The sequence below is a fragment of the Herpailurus yagouaroundi genome, unplaced genomic scaffold (genome assembly GCF_014898765.1).
Source record: "Herpailurus yagouaroundi ecotype Mexico unplaced genomic scaffold, PumYag 162, whole genome shotgun sequence".
NCBI classification, from domain to species: domain Eukaryota; kingdom Metazoa; phylum Chordata; class Mammalia; order Carnivora; family Felidae; genus Herpailurus; species Herpailurus yagouaroundi.
The window spans coordinates 62,072,009-62,091,170 of record NW_024412403.1 but is presented as its reverse complement, the minus strand read 5'-3'; the positions used below and the strand labels follow the sequence as shown (position 1 = coordinate 62,091,170).

Sequence of the window (19,162 nt, the reverse complement as noted above, 5' to 3'; positions counted from 1 at the left end):
AAACCATGTTAAATAATTAAATAAAATATTAGTATAATTACTTTTTAAATAAAGAGTATCAATATAAAGATAGAATTTTTAAAATAATTTTAAATGTTTATTTATTTATTTTGAGGGAGAGAGAGCATGCCAGAGAAGGGAAGAGGGAGAGAGAAAATTGCAAGCAGGCTCCATGCTTATCACGGAGCCTGTTGCAGAGCCTGATCCCATGACCATAAGACCATGACCTGAACTGAAATCAAGAATTGGATGCTTAACTCAAAGAGCCACCCAGGCACTCCAGAAATTATTAAAAAAAAAAAAACAAAAATTCTGGAGTTTAAGAGCACAAAAACTGAAATGAAAAATATTCTGGAGGAACTCAGCAGCAGATTTGAGATAGCAGAAGAAAGAATCAGTGAACTTGAAGATAAATCAGTAGAAACTCTCTAATCTGAAAAACAGAAAGAAAAAAAAAAAACAGAAAATAAACAGAGCTTCAGAGATCTGAGATACCTTCAGGAATACTAACATGTGTGTAATGGGAGAAGAGGAAAGAAGGAGAAAAAGAAAGAGCAGAAAAAAGATTTTTGAAGTAATAATGACCAAAAGTTTGCCAAATATGATGAATGACATTAATCTACACATATGAGAAGCTCAACAAACTCCAAGTATGATAAATGCAAAAGTATCCATACATAGACACATGCTAGTCAAACTTTTAAAGCCAAAGAAAAAGAGAAATTCTGGAAAGAAGCAAGAGAAAAAAGACTCATTTACTATAGGAAACAACACTCTAAAAATTGACTTCCCATCAGAAACAATTAAAGTCAAAAGGCAGAGGGACAACATATTCAAAGTCTGAAAGAAAAAAGATTTTTAAAAAGTGACCATCAAGAATTTTATATTCAGCAAAACTGTTCTTCAAAAATGAAGATAAAAGAAAGATATTCCAAGATGAACAAAGACTGAGGCAATTTGTTGCTAGCAGACCAGCCTTATAAGAAATACTGAAGAAAATCCTTTAGGTTGAGGGAAATGACAAAAATAATTAAAACCCACCCAAAGAAATAAATTGCACTTATATAATATTATTATGTAGATAAATGCAGACATGGCATAAATATATAATGGAATGCAAATCAAGAAGAAAATGATAAAGATTAGGCCAGAAATCAATGAAATGGAAAACAAGAAAATGATAGAGAAAAACCAATGAAAATAAAAGTTGATCCTTTGCAGAGAACAACAAAATTGACAGACATTTAACTAGAATGATGGAGGGAAAAGTAGAGAAGATAACAGATTACCAAAATCAGGAATAAAAGTGGGACATCACTACCAACCCTAAAAAAATTAAAAATTAAAAAGATTAAAAGGTAATACTATGAACAAATATATTCAAGAAACTAGACAACTTAGGTACAATCATCTAATTGCCAAAAATGCACAAAGTACTGAAACTGATTCAAGAAGAAATAGAAAATCTGAATAGATTTATAATTGTAAAGAAAGAGACTTATTAAATCATCCCACAAAGAAAAATCTGGATGCATGTCTTCACTGCATCCTATTCAATATTTAAAGAGAAACAACACCAAACTTCTTCTGAAAATAGAGAAAGAAGGAACACTTTTTCAATTCACTCTATGACAATAATATTATCCTGATATCAAAGCCAGACAAATGCATTGTAAGAAAAGAAACCATTATCCCTCATGAATTTAGACATCAAAATCCCCAACAAAATTTTCACAAACCAAATACAGCAATCTGTAAATGTATTATATACCCTGACCAAGTAGGATATTTCCTAAGAGTACAAGGCTGGTTAAACATTCAGTAATTAATTAATTAATTAATTAATGCAATATACCATATTAGTAGAATAAGGAGAGAACCCTATGACTATCACAATAGATTCACAAAAAATATTTGAGAAAATCTACTGTCCATTCATGACTAAAACTTTCAACAAACCAGGACTGGAAGAGAACTTCTGTAACCTGGTAAAGGGCATCTATGCAAAATCTACAACTGACATCACATTTAACCCTCATAAACTCTGGTTTAATCCTAAGATTGGGAACAAGGCACGGTTGTCAGATCTCATCTCTTCTATTCAAAATTTTACTGGGGTTTTTTTCCAGAAAGATAAAAATAAACAAACAAACAAACAAATAGGAAAAGAGAGGAAAGAAAGCAAGGGAAGGAGTTAAAAAAAAGAACAGAAAAGAAAGAAATCAAAGTTATCCATATTAGACAGTAAAAAGTTAACACTTTTTCCTTGCAGAAAACAAGCTATGTAGAAAAGCTTAAGGAATGCATTCACATACAAGTAAATTAGTTCAACAAGTTTGCAGGATACCAGAGCATTATACAAAAATTAATTGTATTTCAGTATACTAGCAGTGAACAGTAAAATTTAAAAACAATAGCATCAAAAAGAATAAAGGCATTTTTGTAAAAATTGACAAGCTGATCCTAATTTTCGCTTTATACGAAAATGCAAAGGACCTAGAACAGTGTAAATAATTTTGGAAAGGAAAACAAAGGTAGATGACCTGTGCTTCCTGTTTTTAAAACTTACTATAAAAACTGTAGTAAGGAAGAGAGTATATAGTACTGGCACATAAATCAATGGAATGAAATTGTAAGTTCAGAAAATTAACTTTTATATTTTTGGTCAATTGATTTTGATGAAGGTGCCAAAGCAAGTTGATGGGGGAAGGAATAAGGGGTTTTTTTTTGTATTATTTTTGCTTTTAAATAAATAGTGTTAGGACAATTGGTGCTAAGACTATATGCAATAAAAATAAATATCTGTGGTGCTAGACCTATATGAAAAAAATAACCTTATGTCCTGATCTCATACCCACATAAAGATTAACTCAAAATGGATCATGAACCCAAATGTAAGAGCTAGAACTATAAAATTTCTATAAGAAAACAGGAAAAAAGTCTTCATGGCCTGAGTTAGACAGGGTTCTTAGATAAGGCAGCAAAGCATGATACAGAACATAAAACCTTGATAATTTGGATTTCAATAAAATTAAAACCTTTTATACTTCAAAATCTACCACTAAAGAAATGAAAAGAATGGGAGAAAATATTTGCAAGATTTATTATTTGCAAATATATATCTGATAAAGGATTTTTGTCCTCATATAATATATAAAGTTCTTTAATTCAATAATAAAAAGACAACCAAATTAAAAATTTGTTTGAATAAATATTTCAGCAAAGAAGATATAAGAATATGAAAAGATACCTATTATCATTAATCCTTAGAAAAAAGGATATTAAAACCATTGGAGATGCTGCTTTACACTAACTAGAGTGGATACAATAAAAATAGACATGTAGTAACAAGTGTTAGTGAAGATGCTGAGAAACTGGAACCTGCTGGTAGGAATTAAAATTTTTTTTAATGCTTATTTATTTTTGAGAGAGAGAGAAACAGAGCATAAGTGGAGGAGGGGCAGAGAGAGAGAGAGACAAAGAATCCGAAGCAGGCTCCAGGCTCTTAGCTGTCAGCACAGAACCCAACTCGGGGTTTGAACTCATGAACCGCGAGATCATGATCTGAGCTGAGGTCTGACACTTAACTGACTGAGCCACCCAGGCACCCCATTGCTGGTAGGAATTTAAATGGTACAGCCACATTAGGAAATGGCTTAACCATTCTAAAAAGTTAAAATAAAGTTATCTTTATGACCCAGAAATTTCACTTCTAGATATCTACTCAGGAAAAATGAAAACATATGTCCACACACAGACTTGTATCTATGTCAACATTCGGAGCAGAATTATTCATAATAGTCAAAAACTAAAAACAATCTGCATGTTCACCTACTGATGAATGGATGAACAAAATGAAGTATACCTGCACAATAGAATACTATTTGTTAATAAAAGAGAATGGGCTGCTGCTACATACCACAACATAGAAGATTCTGAAAAACAGTATGATAAGCCACATGCATGACACCACATATTGTATGATTGCACTTATATGAAAGGTCAAGAAAAGGTAAAGGTATAAAGAAAGCTGATTAGTTATTGTCTGGGGTTGGGGTAAGAGTGGGTTGACTAAGGACATGAGGAATCTTTCTGGGATGACAAAAATGTTCTAAAACTGGACTATGGTGATGATCACTGTAAATTTATTTAAAATCCTTAAGCTGTACACTTAAAAGGATGAATGTTATGTTATGTAAATTACACCTCAATAGACTGTTAAAATCATGAAATTATGCTAATTAAAACTAAGGAAAGAGAAACCTGGCAGACACTCCCTTAACCAAATGACCAAGATTAACATCCCCAGTGATAAGTCATATGGATATCATGTACCCCCTGATAGGATGTTACAAGAAGAGCTCTTCATTCATTTGCATTCTTCTCTAAAACTATAACCCCAACCTAATCATGAGAAACATCAGACAAATCCAAATTGAGGATTATCCCACCACCACTCTTCAAAACTATCAAGGTCATAAAAAAAAAAACAAGAAAAAACTGAGAAGTTTTCACAGATTAGAAAAGATTTAGGAGAAAAGGCAACCAAATGCAGTGTGGTATCCTGAATTAGACCCTTGGAACAGAATAAAGATATTAGTGGGAAAACAGGTAATATCTGAATAAAGTATGTAGTTAATAGTATTGTACCAATGTTAATTTCTTCCTTTGACAAATTTACCACGGTTATATAAGATGTTAATGTTAGGTAGTGAAGAAAATACAGGAATTCTCTGAAGTATCTTTGCAACTTTTCCATAAGCATGACACTGTTCCAAAATAAAAAGTTAAAATAAAAAAATGAGGGATTTATCAGTTCAAAGAGAGTTATGACTTAAATGTAATGTGGATCTTATTTAGATCCTAATTCAAACTAACCAGTCATAAAAATGAACAACGAACAAAAAGCATTTAAAATTCAATCATTTGACCTAAGATATTTAATAAATTAAAGAATCTCTATTATTTTTGACACGGTATGATGATATTTGTTATGATTTTCAGAAGTCATTATTTTTTAGTACTACATACTAACATATTTGTGGATAAAATGATATGATATCTGGAATTGTCATTAAAATGAGCTGATAGAAGAAAAAGTGGATGAGTATAGATAAAAAAAAGATGGACCATTGGTGATGAGTAAGTACATGGTAGCTCATTTTACTAAGCTCCCTACTCTTGCATGTGCTTGAGATTTTCCATAATAAAAAAAATTTTAAGTGAAAAGAAAAAAAAGACTAAGAGAAATATTTAAAATATTATAATTTCCCTCTACACTGACCACAGACAGGGTTTGTTTCTTAAAAATCATCTGAGCAGTGTCAGAATGGATAAATCATAGGTGAATACACTCTCAAAAATGATCTGAGCAAGATACAATCGATGCTGAATCGTTGAGAGAACATTAAGAGAAATGCCTGAATTAGCATAGACCTCCTAAACTGGAGTGCTTTGTTGTTCCTTTCTTGAAGTTTTGTGACCTGGTGATGCCTAAAACTTGTATGCATGTGAAGATTTTTAAAAAGTAGAGTGTGGTCAGAAGCAGCCCTTTGTTACTAGTCAGTGTTAAGATCTATAGCTCCTCACCCCCCTTCAGTTTTCTTTATTGTCTAGGGCTTTGTTTTTTGGACTCGTGAGTTACAGGATAGGTTACTGTAATATAATGCATTTGCTACTTCTCTGGAAAGCCATTCAGAATCTCTAACTAGTGCAGAATGCACAACTCTTTTGCTAAAGGGTCTCTGCCAAGAGTAGCATTCTTCCGGGCTTTGTAATTTGCATTGATTACTGACTGAGCTGTTTCCCAGTGCATCACTGGGTGTTGACTGTAATCTATAAAGCCTTACATAGTTTTGTCCTGATTAAAGAAGTCTAACACTGGTGGTCAATTTTAATAATGACCGAGGTTGATCTCGGTGACTTAAAAAAAAATTAGCAGATTTTAGAACCTGAAATGTCAAGAACAAAATATTCTTATTGTTGACACATACTCTGGAAATCTACTATTTTAAAGGTGGGTACCGTGTACAGTACTGAACCTGAAAAAAAACAGGAAGTTGAAAAGTGGACAGTAGTGCCAAAAGTGTTCCAGCCCTGACTCTGTGCTCCTTAATCTAATCCGACATGCCTTCAGAATATTTCACTTCCTTGATGACCATTTTTCCAGTTTCTATCCAATACTTAACCCCACTACATAGTGACAGAGTTAATGATTATCTCATGAGGCAGATATGAATAGGAACAGTATTCATATCAAAGACAACTGGTCCCACTTCCAGGTCCATCTTTGGGCCAAGATATGTAGTCGCCAACAGTGAGTTGGCGACTGTATTTTTTGAGTCCTGGCGCAAAGTAAGATCCATCTGTTTTGCCCAGCCGTTTGCCTGAGTGCCACAAAATGGTCCTGTTATTAGTCTTATTTGTGGTCCTATTTGAGGTTAGGGGATAATATAAATAAACTTTAGTCCTCCTTGTGATGAATGTAGCATGGGAATTAAAAGTGGTGGTGTTGGTAGTGGTAAGTGATGTTGCGTCTCTATTTTCTCAATTGCTCTGTTTTCTTTGGATTGAGAAACAGACATTTAAGAATGAGTTTGTCATCTGGAAGGATAGTTGTGACCAAGTTTCCCTCAACAGGATACAAGATGTTATTTTTGAGCTTCATTACCCTCACCAAGGGGAAAAAAAAGAGAGGGAAAAAAATAAGGAAGAAAGTGAAAGTAAGGAAGAAACATGCAGAAACAGAAATGAAGAGAAAGGTCAAAGAGGAGGAATACATGAGGAAGGAGGAGAATGTAACATAGCAGACAGTCTGTTCATAGAAATTACTTTCTTATTTTGAACTGATAGTTCAGTTGACTCAACATCTGGTGAATTGAGGAAAAGGAAATCTGACTGATTAAATTGAACTGCTAGTTGTCAGTTAAATAGTTTATACATAAATATGCAGCCTAGTTTTCATCACATTTTCTTGCATGAACTAGATAGTGAACCAGTTTTTCACTAACCTTGTTTGAGTGGTGAGTAGAACAATACCAATCGGTAGTTCAGATTTATATAGAGGTGGGCAGTTTCTATATTTCTGAATCATTTATCGAGGATTATTGTTATTCCATATAATTCTGAGCATGAGTTATTTTTGTCAGTTTCTTTTATGAATGTTTTGTTGCCTTATAAGGAAATATGTGCACTCCCCTCCTCTCATTCAGTTGTCCCTGGTGACGCCTCCATAATTTCTGTCTTTACACTGGTGCGTTTTTAGTCTAATTCAGGCATGTGAGAAGCAGGGGAAAAGTTTAGTTAGTCAATGTCAGTGATTTTTTTTCTGATCCATTCATGGATGGATTTTGTGAATCTCAACCAGTTTGCATTTAAAATCTATATATATATATCAAGTAGACACAATACCTAAAATATTCCTCCATATACTTCAAGGGAAAAAGAAAATAGAATTCATAAGTTGGAACTAGATGCAATTTCTAATAATAGAGGCAATTTCAGGGGTGATTTATGATCATGCTCTCATATGTGGAGATACTAAAAAATTACCTTGCACTAATGTGAAAGTGGACATAAACATACCACATTTAGTGCTACAAATATATAAAAAATGTACTGCCATGGTGTGAAGTAAACGAAAGATAATTGTATTATCTTCATTTCACACTAAAAAAGCTATATTTTTCTAAATCCTGTAGTGTCAGTTATCTAAAGCTAAAAATAGGGATGACTTAATCTAGTCTGTTTCTTTTTTTTTTTTTAACTGTTATCTTATTTAGAGATGGTGTCGAATGAAGAAAGAAAGGATTGAAAAAATAGTGTGACATTCTAAGCCCAAATATTTATGACGTAGCTGGAGATTTTAATGCCTGGACTCTCAATCTGAAGATTGGAAATACATATTAAGAAATGTGGTTCAGTTACTTAAACCAGGAAGTTCTGGTTCAAATCCTGAGGGTCTTCCCGTGCTGCTTCACAGAGCAGTAGCTGCATGTGATGAGATATACGTATAGATGATGTGGTATACGGCATGCCAAACCCACAATACACTGCAGTGGGCATTTTGTATTGCTAAATATGTCCATTTACCTCTACTTTACCATCTGCCCCACCACCAATTCAGTCCCTTGAAAGTAGTAGATCTAACATTTTTTTCCAATCCTATGTCAAGTCCTAATTTCCCTTCAACATGTGTATTCAGATAATAGATTTTCTTCTTTATTCTCTAAAATTAACATTTTATGTAATCTTTAGGGTGTGAAATTGTTGTTTAGGAGTTTTTTAAAAAAATCAGATAGAATTTAGCTAAAATTCAGAGGTACTGAGCTTCTAGTCGTATCATTATGAAGTCCTAAACAGGGAGGCATATTTTGTTTTTCAGAATTGCTTTTTTTTTTTTTCTTTTTTACTCTTTAGATCCTTTTCTTTTCATTAAAAAACTAGTCTGGGAAGAGGGTTTTTTTTTTTTTTTCCTTAACAGAAAAAAAAAAAGCCACGCTTGACTGATAATGCATTGCTTTGGATGGTGAAACATTATGAAAGTTTAATTTTTAATTAAATCTGAAATACCAATTATAACTGAAAGAGATTTTAACCTGTTTCTTTTCAGACTGCCTGAAGTTACATTTAGAGACTAAAATCACTGCACCTTAAAAACAAAAGATTGAGCTGCACTGCATTCCTGTAAGTGAAAGCTTCCTGTACCTTCTTTCTCTGTGATTTTGTGACCAACCCAAGAAAAGACAAAAACATTGGTAACATAGTAACCAAGCATGAGTAAAAATTTGAATATCCCTGAAGAAATATATGTTTAAATGATTTCCTTCTATAAAAAAAGAAAATTTGCTGGGCACAATATTCAATATGTCTTTTTTATTCAACCCAAATTGTGAATCCTCTTTTTTTTTTTTTTTTTTTTTGCCTGGTTTGAATTGCATTAGGGAGGGTGTCACCCACTGTGAATCCGCACAGTGACATACACCCTGACAGGAAGGATTCTCACATTTTTGTTTAAGTCTCATGGAAGGTAATAGATTTCTTATGGAATCAAAATAGATTCCTTTTTCCTTTGTGATGTCATTAGAAATTTTTAGCCTTTGTGTCAATGGAAGTGGATAGAAAAAAAGTTCATGATGACATCACAAGATTCTGTTGCCTTGAGGACTTTGGGCAAAACTAAGTAAAATGCATAATTCCCTTGTGTGCGTGTGTTCCCCATTCTGCTATGAAGCAGTCAAAATAGCACATCTTATGTCTTCCCGTGAGCTACAAGGCTGTCTCTCAGAGCCCCATTGTTCCATAAATGCATGTCAGAGTCTACCACAGTCTGGTCTACCCTTATTTAGCTGCTGTTTTGTCAATGTACTTGGAAGAACAATTAACACTTGGGATTTCAATGTCTGAATAACAGGCAGTGAATAGAACCCGAGCATATAAAAGATTCAGACGCCCAGGGTAAGAAAACAGAAGCTTATAGTTGGTGGGGGATAAAAGAAAAGCATTTTAATGCTGCACTCAAAGGTTGTGAAATACTAGGAGAAAAGTCAATCTTTTTTTTTTTTTAATTTTAGATGAAAATGTATGTTTTGGTAATGAAATCCAGAAGGTTATGATGTCTTCCTAAGTTTTGCAGTTTAATGTATTGCAAGGTCTTTCCTTAGAGTCTCAAAACACTTCAATAACATTCTTCTCCTTGAGTCATTGTTGGAATCCCGGATGCAGGGTACACTGCATTGTGGTTTTCAGAGTGCCACCATGTCTGTCCAACAGAGTGCACTAAAGGTGATTCGGTTTCTTCCATTTTCACTTTGGTTCATTGCACCCTTTCACTATTGGCTATAGTTCTTGTGTGTTGACTATAGATAGTCCGGAAGTTGTTGAAATATCTCTACCTATGGTCTGAATTTCTGCTACGTCCATTTTTTTTGGTGGGAGGAGAGAGATGATGCATGAACAGAGCAAGATCATCTCACAGTCAGAGTATCTGATGAATGGAAAGGGAGCCTGGACAGACAGCTTATGCATGTTGCCCACTGAGCACAGTGCTTGGCTAGTATGAGTGATAAATGATGCTTATCATGTTTTTGTCATAACTACAACAGTTCAAACTCATAGACAGGAAGGTCTCCAAAAGTAGGGTCTGTTTCTTATTCATTTTTGTAATCTCCAGTGCTTGGCATAATAATAGTAATCAAGAAATAGCTACTGTTATTAATACAATTACAAAATTTATTAATAGTCAGAACTTCAGGATTCATTCTTTCAGAGGGCATTTATTGTGGAGAGGGGTTGAAGAAAGTTTTTGACAGGAAGGCAATTTTAAAGGAATTTGTCAAAGGCAAACGAGCTGTTCCTCATATCGCATCAGGTATCAGTCTCTCAGTCTTTCTCCTCATTGATTTTACACTTCTCTCTCATCACCAGTATGAGGAGGGCATTCATACTATATCCTTTTTCTGTGAAATGGTTTCTAGAAGTTTTCCATTTAGGTTGTGTCTCACATTCCATACACTGGAGTTGTCTCCAAAGATAAATCTACCTGACTCCAGGATGGACTCTTCACCCGTTGGTTTAAGTTGTGATTAGAAACTTCAACTCTCAGTGAATAAAAAGCCAGGACCAGTTTCTCAGCACTAATAAGACCACAACATTCTTTAGAACTCAGAACCTGTTGACCCCTTTTAAATTTAGCTTCCTGAGTTTGTTTGTTTGTTTTGGTGTTTTCTTTGCATAAAGTTCTTTGCCCTCCCCCACCGATTTTAATTTATTTCCAAAAGGGGTCCCTTCATTTTTATTAAATCAGCTGCTGGTGATGCAAATTAAGGCTTTCATAAAACGTGGCCTCTGAGGCAAAACTAAAATGATAAAATTTAGGCTTAGTGAATTGTACTGTTATCATGTTGAATAACGTTTAAGGACATCAAAGAACTTTGTAAACACATTTAACGTTTTTTTAAGATTAATAATTGAGGTGAAAGGGATTTTAAGGTAGAGCTTCATCAAACATTACAGGTAGAAAGTCTATAAGTAGAAGTCCAATAATCTCATTTTGAAATAAATAAATTGAGGCCCAGGGTAGGACATGTAAATTACCCAAACCATAATGACCAGCAGTACAGATCACCCGTTAGACATCTAGGCCTGAGAGTCAACCCAAATTTAGACTCTGGGGTTTTGATCTTTCCTCTGTACTCAGGGCCTGAACAGTGTTTCTAAGGAACAAATTGCCTTAGGCTCATTTTATGAGACCCATTGAACTGTTAGTCCCCTCCACTGACTAGCCCAAAATTAATATATAAGGGTATTCGGAAAACATTCGTTGTTAACAAAAGTTTTTTTTTTTTTTTTCATTTTTTTATACATTTTGATATCATGCCTCCGGTTGTACAATGAGTCACATGGAAGCAAATTTATTTGGTTGACTTAATATTCTTTATGATGATTTACTAAGTGGACAGAAGACCATTGGAAACTTCAGTAGTTTAATTGTGCTTATAGGCATGATAAAACCAGTAATCTGAACAGAGCCATTGTGACATGGAATTCAGACTTCCCAAGTGAGTGCATCACACATGGTGTCAGAATGTCACTGTTGCCAGGGGTCATTTCTGTCAGAGAAAAGTTTTTCAGGGTCTGAAAAAAAATGAAATAAACTTTAATAATTTAAAATGAATTACTTGCCTTAGTAATTTATTTCAGGTTGCCTTTATTGGATTCTGTCATTTAGCAATCCAAAGAGACCAGTGTAGAAACTTTTCTATTATTTTACCCACAGCTAAGTCCTGGATATATCTTACTTTCTTCCTCAGATTTATTTTATACCTTCCAAACCTTTCCATCCCCACTGTGAAGAAGCTCAAGTTTCTATATACAAATATCAGTGGCTTATGTCTTTGTGCCCCAAATGAGGAGATGGTGTTCTGCCTTAAAAAATTCAATGGAAGCTTTGGCGTAGAGAGAAGGAAGAATTGAAGCATTCATGAGGATGCCAGGGAAGGGCCTTGGATATAAGTGTCCAACAAGGTTCTCTCCTCAGACCGCTTCTCTCTTTTCTCTATAATAATAAATTAAAATTTATTCTGTGCCCCTTATGAACAAATCATCTTACTGAGGTAAATAACATATAGTTCCTATCATCAAAGAGTTCATAATCTGTTTGGATAATAGATATGTCTGTCTTAAAGACAGAATGTTATGTGGGTGCAGTGGAGTAAGTAAATAGTTATCATTTCTTCTGGACTATCAAGAAATTACAGGATATTAACAAGTAGCCCAAGTAGAGGAAGTAACAAAAGTACAAGTTGAGGGAACAGTGAATAGTAATGGTGAGATCTGAGTATAGGATACTGGTTGGAACCAGTGTTTTCCAAAGTGTGGGTTGCAACTCATTCATATGTCATGGAATCAATTGAAAGATCACAGTCAATATGCTTTTAATGAAATAGTATCACAGGGAAAAATTGATAAAAAGTGTATTACAAATTTTTAAGATAATGGATTGCAAAATAAATATATTTCTTACTGGGAATCATGCCGCCAAAATATGAAAGCATATCTTAAAAAGATAGGTCCACGGGGCGCCTGGGTGGCGCAGTCGGTTAAGCGTCCGACTTCAGCCAGGTCACGATCTCGCGTTCTGTGAGTTGGAGCCCCGCGTCAGGCTCTGGGCTGATGGCTCGGAGCCTGGAGCCTGTTTCCGATTCTGTGTCTCCCTCTCTCTCTGCCCCTCCCCCGTTCATGCTCTGTCTCTCTCTGTCCCAAAAATAAATAAAAAACGTTGAAAAAAAATTTAAAAAAAATAATAATAATAAAAAAAGATAGGTCCTTTTAGATACTTAAATCCTATAATCCTAACTAAAGGATAATATTATCCCCCCCCCCCCCCCGTGTATTTGAGAAAGTGGAGGGATTAAACAATTTGTTCCAGGTCATACAGCAGGTAATATAAAGGATAGAATGTGAATATATCTGTCAAACCCCACATTCATACTCTTCCCATAATTTGACACTGCTTTCCAGGGTTGCATGACTTCAGTCATTTCACTACTGATAACTCACACATTTATATCTCTAGTCCTGATATTTCTCCCAAATTCCAGTCCTATATTTCCAATGTCCTTATGTAAACCTCAGAGTCAGTATATCAAAATTGAATTTATCCTTCTATTTAAAAATCATCCTCTTTTTGACTATACTAATTTTTTTCCTCTCAACTACCCAGGTCATCTTGACTCAAAATATATCATTCTTACTTTCCACCATCCTCCAGGTGTCCAATAAGTGGCCAAGTCTTGTTAATTCTCCTTCCTTGGTACCTCTGCCTTAGGCTTTCATCTTCTCTTGCCTGCAATGATCTATCTTCTAATTAAGAGAGATGGGGGAAGGAAGACCAGCTCATCCTAAACACTGCTGCCTCATTAGGTTTCCTGAAGCAGGAGTTCTAAGATTATGTCACCTCTGTTCATACAAAACTTTAGTAATTCTAGATTAATTACCAAACAATTTCTAACCAGTATTCATGACCATCTAAAATCTAATTCTAACCTCATTTCTGACTTAATCTTGTGGTTTAATATACCACACACTAGAGCCAAATTTCCTCACTATCCCTTCCCCCCTCCTTTATTAATATTGTTCTTGCCATCTGGAATGGCCATTATTCTGTTTTTCCATGTGCAAATCTAACCCATCCTTCCGGGTCTATTTTAAATACTGTTAATTCCATGAAACCTTCCCTCCTTGATGTAGCCAGAAATAATCCACTCTCCCCTGCTTACCAAACTCACTTAACACTGTAGTGGCACTGCCTACAATTTGGTTTTGGATTTCTAGCATTCAGAATTGTGAAAGAATGTATTTCTGTTAAGTCAACAGGTTTTTGGTAATTTTTCACAATAGCCTAAGAAACTAATGTAGCATTTACCTACACTTTTTTTTTTGAGACACGAATTACTTTCTATATTTTTTAACAACACTTATGTGTATGTTTTATCCTTTTACTAGAAAATAAATTCTTTGGGAATAGAGTCCATATTTAATTAACATTTCTAAACTCTACACAATCTACCACAATAGAATCATTAATTCATTATCCAACCATGCTTAATCCTGGGAATATAGAAGTGATCCCTTAGGCTCCTAAGGAGCCTTATAGTCTCCTAAAGGAATTTAGGAGTCTCCTAAATTTATAGTCTCCTAAAGGAATTTATAGTCTCCTAAAGGAATCAGACATTAAATAAGTAAACAAATAATTACAAAATTACAAGTTTTAGTTCATGAAAAGAGGAAATAAGTATGTAAGATTATAATGCATGGAGAAAATCTGCTATACCATCCATTGAGTGCTCAGGTAAGAATTCTCATAGAAAGTGTCATTTAAGTTGATAGTTGAAGCACAGGAAGAATCAGGCAGGTGAAGAATTTGGAGTGGGGGTAGAAACATGGACGGAAGAGAAAGCTCCAGACAGAAACAGCATGGACAATGCCTTCAGGCAAAGACAAACTTTGTGTATTCAAGGAAATAAAGGAATTCCAGAGTGGCTAGAGGAAAGTAGACAAAGGAGGAGAGTAATTGGAAGTGAAGTCAGAGGAGTAGCCAGGGTGAGGAATTTGGACTTTATTTTGAATACACTGGAAAAACACATTAATAGATGTACATACAAAATCACTAAGTAAATATAATATATAATGTATATTCTAATTGAATAGACTAAGATGAAAATAATTCAAAAGTAAATACTATGCACAAGCTCATAGAATCTATACATTTATTTCGAATCTTAACTGAAGGTTCACTTCTGAGTTTGAGGAGGGTTTGGATTTCTGAAACTAAGGTCTAATAGTTCACAACATATTTCCCATCTACATAACCAAAGTTGATTTCTGACAACCTTCTAAGATAAGGTCAAGTTAATTTTATTTCTTTTCTAGTTAATAATTGTTAAGATTCTGTTGTTGGTTAATGAATCTCTTATTTTTGTTTATTTTTAAGTGCTTATTGTGTAATGTCGGAATGAGTACCAAAAATGTGTTTTACTCCTAGGATGTATTTTTATCTGTTAAACCTTAATCTTATTTTTACTTTTGGTATATTTTATTATGTGCAATGACCAGGGGCCTGGAGGCATAGAAAGGCTTGAAATGTATCATCATTATCCTCATTATTGCTACCTATAATATTACTGAATTCTAGATTAAACACAATCGACATTATTTTATTTTATTTTATTTTATTTTAATGTTTATTTATTTTTGAGAGAGAGAGAGAAAGAGACAGAGAATGAGTGGGGGAGGTGCAGAGAGAGAGGGAGACACAGAATCTGAAGCAGACTCTAGGCTCTGAGCCGTCAGCTGTCAGCACAGAGTCGAACACGCGGCTCGAACCTGCAAACTGCGAGATCATGACCTTAGCTAAAGTCAGACACTTAACCTACTGAGCCATGCACGTGCCCCCGAATCCAGATTATATTAAAGTATGATGCATTAATATCATGGAATACCACTAAGTCAAGATGGAGATATTGGTTTGCTTGAAAACCAATATAGATAGAAATTATCCCCTTTTGAAGAAAAAAAGGAAGGGAGGAAGGAAAGAAAGAAATAAAGAGAAAGAAAAGAAAAGAAAGAGAAAAGAAAAGAAAGAAAGAAAGGAAAGAAGGAAGAAAGGAAAGGGAGGGAGAAAATAAATACAGTAGAGGGAATGTGAAAATTAAACCATAGAGAAGTAGGTTAAGCTCTAAAGATATGAGGATTTATCTGCTATAACTCAATAAAAAGACACTATAATCATAAAATATTATAGCAACAGGGAACCTTAGGAATTATTTGTTCCAGCCTCCTCATTTTAGAGATGAACAAAATTCAGGCCTAGAAGTCGTATCTAAGACATACAGTTAAATAGTTAATGGCAAGGCTGGAACTGTAACCCTAATTCTTAGGAGCTAGATTAACACAGCTAAACCAGCTAATCAGTGATTAGCACCCCTACAATCACCCTTTCAAGGTGTTGGGTGGAAAAAGGAATATTAAGTACAGGAGATGAGTCTATAGACAAGCTTTAATTAATAAAAATCTGAACAATATGTATTACTCACAATCTGTTTACTTAATGTACCAGATGCTTTATAAAAGTTGTCTTTAATCCTTGCTACCACACTCAGCAACCACCCTGCAAAGTAGGAATCATTTCCATTTTATAATGAGAATACTGAGCTCCAGAAACATTAAGTAACATCCAAGATTGCAAAGCCAGTAAGTGAGTTTGTATTGATGCCAGGCCTAACTGATTCAAACTCTGTACTATCTCCTGCTTGGTGTTTTTATCTATTGCATTTTGTTATTGCCTTAGCTCATGTGGTCACATAGGTCATTAGTTCTCTAATAGTTCAAACTTTGAAAAGAGTTAGGAAGGAAAGAAAGTTACATTTAGCAGGTGCCCTCTCTGCTTAAATCTTTTCACATTTAATTCCCTCAAGTACCTCAAGATCAATGTTATAATCCTTAGTTTAAAATTTAGGAAACCTAGTTTCAGTGAGATGAAATTGCCCACACATCTTAGTCAAAACCTCACTAGAATTCAAACACAGATCTGTCTGATCCCAGGTATTCTTTCCATTGTTCCACCAACCTTCAAGTCTGTTTTTCTGGATGCTGTTTAGTCTTCTGTGGTCTTCACACCTCAGCTCTTTATCTGACAAAGTAGAATTGTAATGAATGCTCTCATAAACTTCCCAAGAAGGAAGAGAGTGTGTCAGAAGGGTGCTTTTATAATTAAGTTGTATCACCTTGTCTAGAAATAAAAGCAATGCCCTGTATATGTTTCCTTCTTTGAGAAATGAGGAGCTGGGAAGATAGGTCAAATCTATGACATTAGTCTTTCATCTCCACATTATCTCGACTCACTGTGCGTCTGTGTGCAAGACCCCAATCACATCATAGACAATGATACTGCTAAGCTATACCATACTTGAACACACCTTTGAAAAGTAAAAGAAGTGGGGCGCCTGGGTGGCGCAGTCGGTTAAGCATCCGACTTCAGCCAGGTCACGATCTCACCGTCCGTGAGTTGGAGCCCCGCGTCAGGCTCTGGGCTGATGGCTCAGAGCCTGGAGCCTGTTTCCGATTCTGTGTCTCCCTCTCTCTGCCCCTCCCCCGTTCATGCTCTGTCTCTCTCTGTCCCAAAAATAAAATAAACGTTGAAAAAAAAATTAAAAAAAAAAAAGAAAAGTAAAAGAAGTAAAATTATTGTGTTATGAGGCCAATAAGAAGGAAGAAGTTTTATGTTTTCCTTCTCAAGATTAACTTATTTGAAGCCTTATAAGCCTGATCAGAGATATAGGTTAATGAAAGAACTCATTGTTACTGCTTCTAAAAAAGCACAAAACTGAAAATCCAAACATACTTATGAATTGTTAGATTGTTTTCTAATGACCACTGAGAACTACATTAGAAGTGAACTTTTTGGTAAAAGTAGGAGAGACAGAGACAGAAAGAGGGAGGGAAAAAAGGGAAAGAAGAGGAAGATATTTGAAACACTTGTTAATGGTAGCTCCCACTCAGACATGATACTGAATTTCCTTCTATGTGTCAACTTTAGCAGTGCTTCTCATTTCTGAGAAGGTCATTTTCTATTATCAACATACTTGAACAATTATTTGAAAACCCGTTGTCACTGTAGAATGGCAGCAATACACATAAGTTCATGGTAATTAAAAGTGATGCCTACTTGTTAGGGTCCTACAGCTGTTACTTTGTCCTCTCTGTTTCTTGAGTTTGACTTCCAAGTCTTTCTGTGTGAAAGGGTCCCTTCAAGTCTTCAAAATAACTCAGTGAAAACCATCTTTTCTACTTTGCAGAAGGGACTTTGTTCTTTGGTTCATCCTTGCACTTTGCAATATGTTGCTAGTAGCCCTAAATCAAAGTACATTAATATATCTTTTGAACTGCTGAGTCTTGTCAGGAGAAAGAAGAAGTGTTTTCAACAATCTTATAGTATTTTGTTAAAAATCCAATTCTGGGGGCGCCTGTGTGACTCAGTTGAGTGTCTGATTTCGGCTCACGTTATGATCTCGCAGTTCATGAGTGAATTCAAGCCCCACATTGGCTCACTGCTGTCAGCGCCCAAGCTGTCCATGCAGAGCCTGCTTGGGATCCTCCGTCCCCCTCTCTCTTTGCTCCTCCCTACTTCTCTCTCTCTCTCTCTCTCTCTCTCTCTCTCTCTCTCTCAAAAATAAATAAACATTAAAAAAAATCCAATTCTGGTTTAATGTTTTGTTCTCAAAGGAATTTTGAATGAAGAAAAGCTTTTGTAACAGGGAGGAAGCTTATCTAATCTCTTCGAGACTGGTGACAAGCAATTGGGAGACTTGTGACTCTTTGAAACAGTTAATTGCCAGGGAATTAGGCACAAGTTTCTCTAGAACAATAAAGAGTTTTACACATCAGGTGCAGTACATTGGCTCTAAATGCACCCCGTCATGTATCCCAAATGACAATGTGAAAGCACCATTCTTTGTCATCTGGAAAAGGGAAGAGGCCGTGCTAAACTGACATTCTTTCAGAAGGTCATAAAAATTGAATATAGAATGAACTCAGTGTTCTGGGTAGTATCAGATTCTCTGACTTATAAACCTCCTATGATAAAATGTCCTCAAAGATATAGTAAAATAAGTTTGCTCATGTTGACAGTTACTGAGTATTCGAAGATTAAGATTTTTGACATTTACTTGTTTGCAATTTTGCACTAAGCTTGACCATATGAAATTTGCGACAATTTTACTAAACTGTTCTTTGCTTAACTTACTTGAATATTGTAGGACTTTATTAAATAGTCAATAATCAATATATGTCTAACATTATTGCCATTGCCACTGTTATTACTATCAGGGTTCTGTTCTCTGGACTAGGGCTGGTAGGAACAGCTGTGAATTTGGGTTACACATTTGGGGCTTTATCTGTCTTATCTTCTTGCAGCACTGGTTAGTGGGAGGGGCCCACTAGACTGGCTGCTCCATAAGTTAACAGACTCATCTCACCTGGAAAACTTGTCAGCGAAGCTTTATTAATAAGCCCTTTAAGTAGACAGAGAAATAGTTTGCATGAAAAAGCCTTGTTTTTTAATAAGTACTGACTCTCTCATGCTTCATGAGACTTTCTGTTTGAT

At 35.0% G+C, this 19,162-nt stretch overlaps 1 protein-coding gene across 15 annotated transcripts in view; it reads left to right on the top strand.

Annotated features, from left to right (window-relative positions):
• Positions 1-19,162, top strand: part of ZBTB20 (zinc finger and BTB domain containing 20) — a 774,657-nt gene that overhangs the window by 293,634 nt on the left and 461,861 nt on the right. For all 15 annotated transcript variants that reach the window (XM_040484983.1, XM_040485001.1, XM_040484982.1 and 12 more), the window contains one exon: positions 8,612-8,685. The gene's annotated coding sequence lies outside the window, so the exon portion shown is untranslated. The remainder of the gene's footprint in view (positions 1-8,611; positions 8,686-19,162) is intronic.